Here is a 12,314-nt window from a genome sequence, read left to right on the forward strand (position 1 = left end):
CCGAATCACTATACATAACTTTATTTCGCCCAAACATATTTATGTAGCTAAAATTAGTTTTAACTAATGTTAAAAGTTAAAACTAGTTTTATCTAAAATCAAAACATGTACAGCAGTAAATTAACTAGAATTTACTGCTAGTCAAAAATGAATTTGAGTTAAAACTAGTTTTAACTAGACAAAACGGGTTTTAACAAAGACATCTAGTATAAACTAGTTTCAACTAGTTCTAACTAAAAACGGGTTTTAACAAAGACATCTAGTATAAACTAGTTTCAACTAGTTCTAACTAAAAACGGGTTTTGACTGTAACAGATATACTTATATAACATATTGAATGGTTTTATTGTAATAATTAGTTGTGTTGTAAGAGCATTTGAGATAATATGATTGTAATTTTGGTATATTGCTTACAGTTATGTGACTCTGAAAATTGTAATTATTTGTAACTAATTGTTTATTATCTGATGTTTTGTTATTATTAACTGTATTGTGTTGCTTTGCTTTTGTTTTACTTTCTGTAGTTTTGGATTCTTGAAAAATCACCATAGTATCCTATAATAAAGACAAATATAAGATAAAAAATAAACACAAGTCCGAGAATCTAAACATTTTTGCCAAATTCCAGAAGAATTGGCAGCTCTACGACGAGCGTTCACAGCGTTGGCATTAACTGCAGTAAGTAAAGATCGGATGTCATTGTTAATGACTTTTAATCTGATTTTCCAGCATTTTATGTTTTCCTGTAACGATTAAGAACTGATTAATTGAAAATACTGACCGGACTATCATTAAAACCACAGCGTACCATTAAATATCTCAAAATAATCGGGATGGGACAATTTCGAATAACCGATCATACTCGGTGGGAAAGAACGAAAAGTCCTTAAATAAAGTGTAACTGTTCATTTTAATTCTATAATAATAATAATAATAAAATGCTATAAAAATTTAATACGAGCAAATGATAAGAAATAACGAAAAAATTTGTATAATTAAGAATGAGCAGTAGTCTTTCGTCGCACTCTACGACAAACTTTGAATTCGGTGAAAAATGCATAATGTTAAAATTAATATTATATAAAGTTCAGCCTATACACAGAACTTATTAAGAAGTCGCTTTTATTTTACTTTGTTTCACGTAGATTTTTTTTTACTTTTTAACGTTGCTAAATTCCCGGCTTGGCGATCGAGTCTGATTGTCGCGACTTGTTAATCGTGCTTTGCTATATGTACCGTAGTCAATAAAGCCTAACGAGATCCTCGGCTGACCCGAGGAAGACGGTCAACGATCGTTATTACGTAAAAACTTCATAATTTCTGGAATTAGTACTTTCCGAAGTCGATTTCGGTTAGTCAACGCTCCGCGTGTGAAACGTATAGGTCTTAAGCAATGCCGTAACTAGACATTCCTGTGCCCTGTGCAAGAATTTTCATTTAGGTTCCTTAATTAATTCAGTTTGGGAAAATAATAAAACAAATACATGCATTTTGGGCCCCCTTCCGAGTGGGCCCTGTGCCGGTGCACCTGTTGCACCTGCCTAGTTACGGCACTGGTCTTAAGAATATATTATTACGAAGACAGATAATTGAGTTCGACGGTGCTGCCTCTAGCAGAAAGCGAGGGAAGTAAACGTCATCGTATTTTGTAAAAAAAAAAAAAAAAAAAAAAAAAGGTTTCAGAACGAATTTAATAAAAAGTAAGGGCCGAGGTCGGAATCTTAAATCGCATGCTTTGTAGAAATGTGTAAATTGTACCGATCTGTAGAGTATTAGATTCGAGGAGCGCTAGGAACCATACTGTATTTTTATATATGAATGATAATGATTTTTTTTTCGACGTTACATTAGTTGTTTCCGGGTTGTATTCCCCAAAACCTGCATTCCCGTTTTTCCTCTCCTTTCAAATCTTGTTATTTAGAAAAAAAAGTAAGGAATTTGCATTTATTTTGCTGGTGTCAGGCGAGTCTCGGTGGAAGAAACAAAACGAGATTTGTTCTTTCTGTCGCAAAATTGAAGAAAAAAAAATAAAATAAAATAAAAAAATAGAAGGGAACAACAGGGAAAAATATCGATTGATTTTTTTTCTAGAAGTGATTTCTTTATTTCTATTTTATTAAAATATTTTTATCTTCGGAGAATTGTAAAGGGAGCAGATGTGTTCGCTTGTGTTAATATTGTTTAAAATTCGATATCTTCTCCCCTTTTTCTTTTATTTTCTCCCCTTTCTCTCAAAAATTAATTGCATATGTAAACAGTCGTATGAAATATTCGCTTCTCCTAAAAAATAAAAAAAATTAGATTGTGAATTAATTAATTATGTTTAGATTTAATGTCATCATAAAAAAGGTTTAACTATTAGTTAAATATTAAAATAATCTCATTTTATTTTACTTTTTTGTAAGAAAAATGACAATTTTAAATATTCCTATAGATTTTTTTTATCTATTCATATTTTTTTTGAAGGTTTGCATAAATATTTTTTGTGTTTTAAAAGGTTTCGCGAATACTTTTTGTGCTTTTGAATATTTCCATGAATACTTTTAGAATTTTCAGGAAATGATTTTTATTTTTTTAAAACCTTTTCTAAATATTTTTTGTATCGTAATTTTTTTCAAAAGACAACAAGAATTAAGTCGATAGAAAATTGAGATTGAAAATAAAACTATACCTATACAAGGATTAGCGTTTTAAATTATTGTTTATATAAAAAGAATCTGTTAAAAATATGTAAATTCTTTCAAATTACATAAATGTTATTTTAAATTTAAAAAATAAAATGAACAAACTAATTTCCATAAACTGTATTTTTTTGTGTTTTTGGAGAAAAAATGAGGACTTCTCGAAAAACTTACACTTTAAAAAAATACATAAAACATTCAAAAAATACTTCTGAAAATGTCGAAAAATATATATTTTTTAAAGATAAACGTTCAACATATATATTTATTTATTTATTTATTTAAAAATTCCAAAAAATATTGGTGTTAAATCTAATCTGCATATTTTTAATTATTCTTTCAGTAATTTTAAGTATTTATGAATTTATTATTACAAGTGTTTTAAAAATTTGATTGAATTGTTTTACAAAAACGAATAATAAAAATTATTTTTAATTTTCTCTTACAGTTATGAAAAAAATAAATAAGTAAAAATAAAAATGGATAATCTTTCATAAATTGTTGATTTTCAAAAGGGTAATTATAAATTTATTTCCTTACTGTAACACACTAAATTCGAAAATAAATAACAAAAATGTAGCGTAATTAGCCAAGCGCTTCCACTTTTATTTGTTGTCTTCTTCTATTCATTTTTATTTTATTTTATTATTAAAGAAAGTAAATGTTCTTTAAATCGGTCATTTCTCTAACTATTATATATATGTGTGTGTAGTTGATTATATCACTGTTATGCTTCGAATAAAACAATTTTATTGTTGTTAATATAAAATGTTTTTGAATAGATTCGGAATAATAATATTTAAATTTCATTCTTTGTAAAATTTTATTTTATTATTATTATTACTGGTAATCCACCGAGAGGGGTTTTATTTCACCAGTGATTCCACGAATGAAAATTTCGTAATATTACAGCTGGCGCTATACTAGTTCCATCTGGTGAGTGAATTGATTTGTAATTGATGACGTAAACGTACACGTTTGAATATCCTGTTTTTGTGGAAAATTATTCGCTCGAATATCTTTAAATATGCTATATTTTCATTGTTTAATAGAACAGGACGAAAATAGAATATTTTCCAGAAAATTTTCTCTATATATATTATTATATTTTTGTTTATGACACGCTTCTATAATAAATGACTACATTTGAATTTTTCTCGTTTCTTTTTTTTTTAAATTTAAATTTGGTTTTTGTTGATTTCGGCGCAAAGATGCCGAAAGATCGTTTTATTTTATTTTCGCAAGCATTTTTAACGTTTAAAACGTTATTACGAGCAGTCTTTAAACGGAAATTTACTCTTCGAGTTCATTGTATTTGCTTACCTTTTATTATGTGTTCCGATGATTATTTGCGTTAAACACGGAACGGAAATCAAATTGCGACAAAACAAATGAAGAAAGTTAGAATTGGGTCAGTGAAAGTTGTTTTTTTATATATATTTAAATATTTTTTTAATGGGTCAGACGTACCGGGATGTTTCCGATGACATTCTATAGAAACGTGACCGTAAGAGCGCTTCACTTTACTACATTCTAGCTACGGGATCGAACGTCAACTCGCCTTTTTAAAGGTAATAATTTTTTTTTAAAAAAACTACAGATTAAATTATATAACAGTTTAAAGATGTTTAAATATAATTGAATCTATTCTAAAACGGTATTTAATTAAATTTTTTTATATAATTTCGATCTGTCACGGTTGAAACACGAGAGCGATCGTGTCATAGACATCTTTTAAGTTTGAAAAAATAAATGTATAATTAAATATATTGATGAATACATTTTAAATAAATATTTTAAGTTAAAGAAAATAATAATAAATATTTAAATAATTTTTTTTAAATAAAAAAATGTGCGTTAGGACTGATCATGTAAACTTGTTTATCGTCTGCAGTTAGGCTTAAGTGCTAATGGTATGTTTCGTCCTTTTTACTTGAATTATTCACTTTGATGTGTCAAAAATACAAAATTTCGGTATTTTTTAAGGAATTTAAGGGCTGATCGAATTATTGGTAAGTTTCATTTACGTTTCCTTTCTGTTTTTTCCTTAAAATATTTAAAGTTTAATAATAATTTACTTAATTTACATACATGAAATATCTATGTTGTTTGCCTGTTTATTTACCTTCTACACATGTTTCCAATTTATTTACAAGGTGTGTATCCACTTATTTTTAAAAATTTGTCATAAACATGTCTGATTTAATGTGCTTAAATGTATCATATATCTAAACAACATCTATATGTTAAAAGTAATCATTTGTATAAAATGTAATATGAATACATGAATATATACTCTTAAATGTACTGTATATATCTTTAAAAGCTCAGTCTAACTCAGCATGCAGGTTTCTGAGCTTAAAGAAATGTATTCTAGAAGCAGTGTATGCATTTTTCAATTTAAAATGTCAGCATAGTCAGCACATATTTGTGAGCCTAAAAAAGTCAGTGTAATATAGCATACAGGTTTTTGAGTAAAAAAGATAGCTTATATATATTTGTTTAGCAATATTAGCAAGGTCAATATGTAGTTCTTTAAGTGTGAAGTCAGCATATGTCAGCATAGCTTTTTACGGTTAAAAAATAAAATAAATACATTTATAATGTGTAAATTAAATAGAAAATTTGTCACTAATGTCTACCCTTTATCTGTTACGGTTCAATTCGGATGAAATGACATTATATTTTCTTATAATTATAATACGTTGTTTAATTATTAACTTGCGATCGTAATTAAAATTTTAAAATATATACTGATACTTTTAAATCCATAAAGATGAACAAACTAATAGCAGTAATCAGATATTTTTAATAAGTTATAATGATGATTAATCAGAATAATTGATGATAGTAGTCAATAAAACTGAAGAGTTCTTCTGTAATTTATAATCTTGCTAGTTTAATCAGTATTCGGTTGATGTAAAAGTTTGGCTTGTTAATATTCAAAATTGTTAAAAGAATTAAAATATTTTTAGTTAACAGTTAAGTTAATTGATCATAATGGAGTAAAGAATTTAACAAGATTTTAAAACAAAATGAAATTGTATATCTGATTTTGAAATTCAAAATATATATATTACGTATGTTAAAATTTTCCTACCTTTAGTCATTCTGAAGTTATAGGATTTTATTTGTAACATCCCATATATATTTTGAATATTAATATAAATAATTTTAATATATATATATATATTTATATAATTTAGTAATAAAAATATTATAGGTCAGAACATATAAAAACTCATGTTACTATAACATAATGAATTTGCAATGGATAAAATAAAATAAAAGGTAGATTTCAGTGGTGTGTGGGGACATTTGATGATAGGGAAGCTGTGCTGGCCTTGGATAGAATCGTTAGAAGAGTTTTACATATTTTGGTGTGTAGCATCCACTGTCTAAATCGCATGAGGTTGGTGTTCTGTAAAACACATACCTTTTAATTTGGCTGCTTTACACCATTCAAATATTTTTGCCATGGAAGCTATTCCATATTTGACAAAACGGTGCTTCCATTGGGAATATGCATATACAAATTTATATTTGAATATACAATAGCAATCTTATCATTTTTTTTTCACATGTAGTAAAGAAATTTTGAAATTTGTAATAAAATACATAATGCAGTTATAATAAAATACTAATTTTAAGTAATTCAAAGTAGGTTAAAATATGAAAATAATTGCAAAATATGTATTTATATTTTTGAAAGTGGTGCACCACTGGTAGATGTACTAAAATACCATGTATAGAAATGAACAATAATCTAAAAATACATGGTTTAAAATAATTGTTTATTGAATTGTTTGAATTTGGAATTTTTTGGCACAAGGGCCTGTTCATTGAATTATCATTTTTCTCTTCACAACTTTAATTTAGTAATATAAGAATTTTTTTTTCAAAGATTAAAATAAATATATTTTAATTACATTCATTCAATACTATATTTTAATTCTATTCTAAGTTTTATTTCAATACAGCTGTTGGTATGAGTGATATCAACTATTTTACATATAGATTTTAAGAATTATAAAAGAGTATTTGTAAAAAAAAGCAGCATCATTTTATATGATGTAAGACTTATTATTATTTTTTAATTAACTATTTAAAGATTTTTTTTATATTATTTGCAATTTATATTTTTAATCACAAGTCCTATTTTATATATATACACACATACATACATACATATCTACAAATGAATATCCATACACATTGAAAATGATACTATAAACTTTATAAATCTCATCCAGCTGACTTCAATTCATGTTAATTTGGATAATTTTGTAATCATTTTAGAATACAGTGGTATCTTGTACTTTGAATGCTTCAGAGTTCACATGCTAACTTCGACAAAATTTGCCTCAGAGTTCAAACTGCACTTAAAGCATAAACGCAATTTGTTGTGTGTCCATGTCCTTATTCATTCTTGCTCAAGCATTACGCTTGTATGTTTTAAGTGCTTTTTTTCAGTTTATTTTTGATGTTTGATTATATATACTGTATTCTGTGTTATTTGTCAATTGTTAACAATTTCTTGCAAATTTTCATTGTTGACAGCTTTTGGAACCCCATACATTTTGTATTCTTTAGTTCAAAATTTCTCAAATGAAACTTTTTAAACTACAGTATATTTGACTTATTTAAAGTTTAGGAGCAGTTTTTCCCATACACATTACAATTTTTTATTGTTTTATTTTTTTTATTTATCCTTTTTGAAAGTCATAAGCATAATGTGGTTGATTTGCTTTTTATTTGAAGTCATTACAATTTGATTTTATTCAAACAGGATGTGAAGTAAAGAATTTAAAGTAAATTTCTGAACAAAGAATAAAATCTCACATTACATATCTATATGTTAAATTTCACAACTTATAATTAAATCACACATCTATGAAGATGCTAAAGTCTACTGTATGTGACCATTAACAATTTTCATTTTATTATATAACATTTACATATTTTATTTATCACTTTTATGTTTTAATTTAATTGGTTTATTATTAGGGTATTTTAATTGTTATTTTTACCTTAAATTATATATATTTGTTTTTTTTAAGTCTTATCAAAATGGGTATTGTTCAGGATTTGGGAATGGATTTAATTGACTTTTCATTATTTTTAATGGAAAAAATTGATTCAGATGATTAACTTCAAATAATTCAGAGTTTGAACTACCTCCTGGAATGAATTAAATTTGAAGTACAAGGCACTTTTCCTTATAGATTGTAATGTACTCTTTCTTTTCTTAAAACTATTGTAAACAACAACTAAGTAAGTTAGTGCAGTATTTCTTAAAAACTAACAGGGTATGCCAGTGGCGTAGCGAGGGGGTGTATCATGCACCGGGCGCCACTTGCAGAGGGGTGCCCAAATGGTCTCCAAGACAAACTATGTTTTTCTGGAGGGGAGTGCCAATAAAGTGTCAGGTGCCAGTTATGCCCCGGGTGCCAGTTATGTTCGCTACGCTACTGAGGTATGCTTTATATATGTATTTCATATATGTAGAGTACACATCAATGTACTGTTTTTTTAGAACAGACTGATGAGGAGCATAGCCTGAAATGCATTTCTGTTGAAACAATAGAAATGACTCTCCTTTAAAAAGATAGTTTTCTTTTGTATGATTAGATTTGTGAAGACAAGAGCATCTGTAAATTGTGGCATGTGCCCATTCCCTTTGTTATTTGGTTGCTCTTTTCTTAATCCCCAAGGGAGCTCTAAGATTTCATTTTATTTTTAAACTAGCTTGTTAGGCCCAGCTTCATCTGGGTTTATAAAGTACTCTTCTCAGTAATTGTTACAATCTTATTAATTGTAAATTTCAAAAATATAAGTAATAAAGCCAATTTTAAGAACATTATCAGAATGCCTCTAACTATGTGGGAAGTTTTTCTCATAAAATAGCAAATTTATAGAAAAATTATTACAGTTAGTTTGGTTTATTTGATTACAGCTACATGGCATGTGGTTGATTTGCCAAGGGGATGCTTCCTGGGAGGGATTTTATGGAAAATTGCCTCCTGTTTAGGTGTTACTAATTTGAAGAAAACTTGGAAAACACTACATGGCCAGCCTGTTGATGTGCCAGCAGGCATGACCGGTGGGTGTAACAGTTTCAACTCCATGCAGTTTAGTGCTATGTACTACTCATCAAAGTAATAATGTAACGAGTTTACTTTTCACTATATCATTGTCACAGTAATTAAATGAATATAATATTTTTGAGTTTTTTAAATATTATATCCTTTTTTGTATGAATTATATTTAGTTTATAATTTTAAAAATTTTCTTGCCAATAAATGGCACTAAATATAGATCTAGCAAATCCAATGTAGACAAAAATTAATTAATATATAGAAATCCAATAAATATTTTAGAGTGGTATGTATGACATTATCTAAGTTAGTAGTATATTAACAGATTTGCTAAGTTTCATAGCAATCGATCGAATGGCCTAGGAGGGTATAGTGAACAAGCAATTATTTATTGTGACATCATCATAATTCTGGGCTGCAATTTTTAATTTTTTTTTTTTTTTTTTTTTTTTTTTTTAAAGTTTAATTTAAAATATATTCTCTTCACCTCAAATCAGTAGTGTCTTGCCCCTGATCCTTTTCCTGTTAGCAATGGAGTTGTGTTGGTCATCTGTCTAACTCATTTCAGGGGAAAATTTTTGAATTGAAATAATGTGACTTCCAGTCTATACTGAAAGTCCATATATAGTTAATCAGGGCATCCTGCCCCTAAGGCTTCCATATCACAAGGTCTCGGATTTCATCTGTCTAACGCTGTTCTCGAGATTAAGGAAAGATGGATGAATGACAGTGAGGAATTTATAGGTCTATAATTTTAAATTAAAGTGGCTACCACAAATAATCTATTTTTTAGCAGAATGTGCTAATTAACTTTTTTATGACCAAAAGTGCAAAATTTCTTTATAATGATGACATTGTACAATTTTTTTGCAAAAAGACCAACTTTTATAGAGTTTCTAACAGATTTTTTTTTATTATAATAGTTTATTATCATCATCATCATCTCTAGTCACCACCTTGTCAAGCAAGAGATAGTAGTTACAATGAACCAAAGAGCAATGTTGGTGGGAACATAAGCTTCCAGTAGAGCTATCCATGCCAGTAAGGTCTATGGTAAGAAATGAAAAAGAGATCCACAAGCAGTATTTTGATCCAGTGTCTGTTCCCAATGTTAGGAGTGGCTGATTTATAAACAAATCCATTCTTGTGGTGAAAACAAATGGTAGTTACATTTTCACAGCCTGATACTGGCTCATGTGTCACCTTAGTTAACAAGATTTTCATTTGTGGGTTAGGCACAGGCTCATGTTTGAAAAAAATCTGCCAGTCTCCCTTGGCAACCAATGGTGAATGTAATACTGGTCGAAGTATAGCTACTGCATCACAAACATATTTACTACCTTACATCCACACAATGTACAATGCTCACCAATGCAGCCAAAGTGCTTAAGCAGCCAAAAAACCATGCCAATGGATGAAGTAGACCCAAAAAATGAATGAATTCACCATCTGTAGCCTCATAAAATTAAAACAAATGTGACATCTTACAGTTAGACACTACATGACAAATTCACATGCCAATTTCAACACTTCAGTGTAGTTATTGTATGTTCAAAAGTTGTCATGAAGTGTAATTTATTTTATTTTAGTATGAAATTATCTTTCATTAAATTCCTATTCCTATTGATCAACAACATAAATATTTAACTAAAAAATATTGTGCATTTATTAGCTGAATTTGGTCCCAGTAAATTTTGATCTGTAAAAGGAATTTTTTCAAAACTAGAAAAATATCACTTAGCAAACTTTGTTTCTAAATGATCGAATTTATGAATTTGAAATTGCCTAATGACATTTATTTATTAAGCAAAATTTCCAGATGACAATTTGATCATTGGATAAGTCTTCTTGTTTTCCTATATATTTGTATATATACATATACATACAAGATGACCCAAAAGTCAATTAATCTTTAGCAAAACTGTCTTATTTAAAATCTTTTTGAACAGTTTTTGTAAGATCCTTGAAATACAAAATATGAATAACTTTCTTGGGTCATTGTATATATATATATATATATATATATATATATATATATTTGTGTATATGTACAAACAAAAACACACACACACATATATATATATAGCCTTTAGTGGCTTCAAAACAGACTAAGGAGCTCAAAAGAAGTTTAAGTGAGATTTTTGTTTTTGATTTTCAAGAAAGCAGACAGAGAAAGAGAAATAAAAGAATTCTGTATATGGAGTATAACAACAAATGATCAGTTATGACTGAAAGTATAAAATGCATTTAGAAATAAACTTGACTAATAAAGTGTGGTCAAAAATGTATGACACTTGTTCACTTTCTTTGCACATCTATTGTAAACTATTTGTAATGTATTGCAGACTGTTATATTCAGTATGGCCAGAAATCAGCCGACTTGCAAATGCTTATCAAAAAGTTGCAAAGGAAAGCTAAACCTAAAACTTTGGTTTTTAATTAACAGGCATTAGTTTTTAATATCAGAAATCTACAGAAAGAAGATAAAAAATAAGAAATAAAGGTTTTAATAAGCTAAAAAGTTTTGTATTATTTATAACACTTTTTTTGCTTATTAAAACTATTATAAATTTTCTTCAAAATCAACAAAACTGGAGAGAAATCAAGGATCTAGCAACTTGCCCTATGTCTATTCCAATAATTCATAGTTCAAATTTAGCAATTTTGTGAAAAATTTTCAAACAAGATAATACAGTCAGTCTCTTCATCTTGTCCTTTCTACACACCTCAGGGAAGAAATGCCTCATGTCAGAGTCAGCCTTTCTTTAGAGGCTTTTTGTCTGCCTCAATATGTAAAATGTTAAAATACTCCCTCTAAAGATGGCACAGTTAAAAATATATTTAATAAAGTTCTTGCTATTTTATCAAATGAATAGTTATTGAAGACGTATTGAATAGTTATTGAAGAATGCTTGTAGTTGGAGCTAGTGTCCTTAAACTCTCTTCAAATGCATATTTTTGACATAGTCTGCTTCAACACAAATAGCATGCATTTAAAATAAAGGGAATTTTATCAGAAGAAAATTTGTTTGTTATATGGCATAATGATTTCCATATGAATATGTACTGCATTTTCCAAGGATTGTCGGCTGTTTAATACAGGGAGAAATCTGTTACAGGAAAAATTTTGACTCATGGAATTTTCTGTAATTTAAATATTTAAATTTAAAGACAGGTTTCATATCTTAAATAAAAAGAAACAATCAAACCAAACCAAAATAAGTATATATTGGTAATTTAAAAAAAACTGCATGTATTTTGCATTATTTTCAAAAGAGCTGAAGCTGGTGAAAATAAAGACTGAAAATGCTTTTCAAAGATTTTTAACATTAATTTCATTAATTAGCTGTTCTTCCTTCTTATTTTTATTTAATATTGATTTCAGTACCAAGATAAGTGGAACTTCTGAGTATGATTTATTTAATGTATCAAAAGAATATATTTTTTTTAAAATCAATCTTTTAAAAAAAACCTTCTTAAAAAATTAAAAAACTTCAATACTTCAAGGGTTAATACTGAAGACAACCATCGGTTT

General features: G+C 27.8%; 1 protein-coding gene across 2 annotated transcripts in view; it reads left to right on the forward strand.

Moving 5' to 3' along the window:
* Pgant5 (polypeptide N-acetylgalactosaminyltransferase 5) overlaps window positions 1-12,314 on the forward strand; it is an 84,977-nt gene that overhangs the window by 36,538 nt on the left and 36,125 nt on the right. Inside the window, exon 1 of one of the 2 annotated variants that reach the window (XM_067280193.1) lies at window positions 4,539-4,693. The exons of the other annotated variant lie outside the window; for it this stretch is intronic. The gene's annotated coding sequence lies outside the window, so the exon portion shown is untranslated. Of the gene's footprint in view, window positions 1-4,538; window positions 4,694-12,314 lie in introns of those variants that run through there. 2 annotated transcript variants of the gene reach the window in all.

This window comes from Centruroides vittatus, unplaced genomic scaffold (genome assembly GCF_030686945.1).
Source record: "Centruroides vittatus isolate TY-2023 unplaced genomic scaffold, ASM3068694v2 contig_882, whole genome shotgun sequence".
Taxonomy (NCBI): domain Eukaryota; kingdom Metazoa; phylum Arthropoda; class Arachnida; order Scorpiones; family Buthidae; genus Centruroides; species Centruroides vittatus.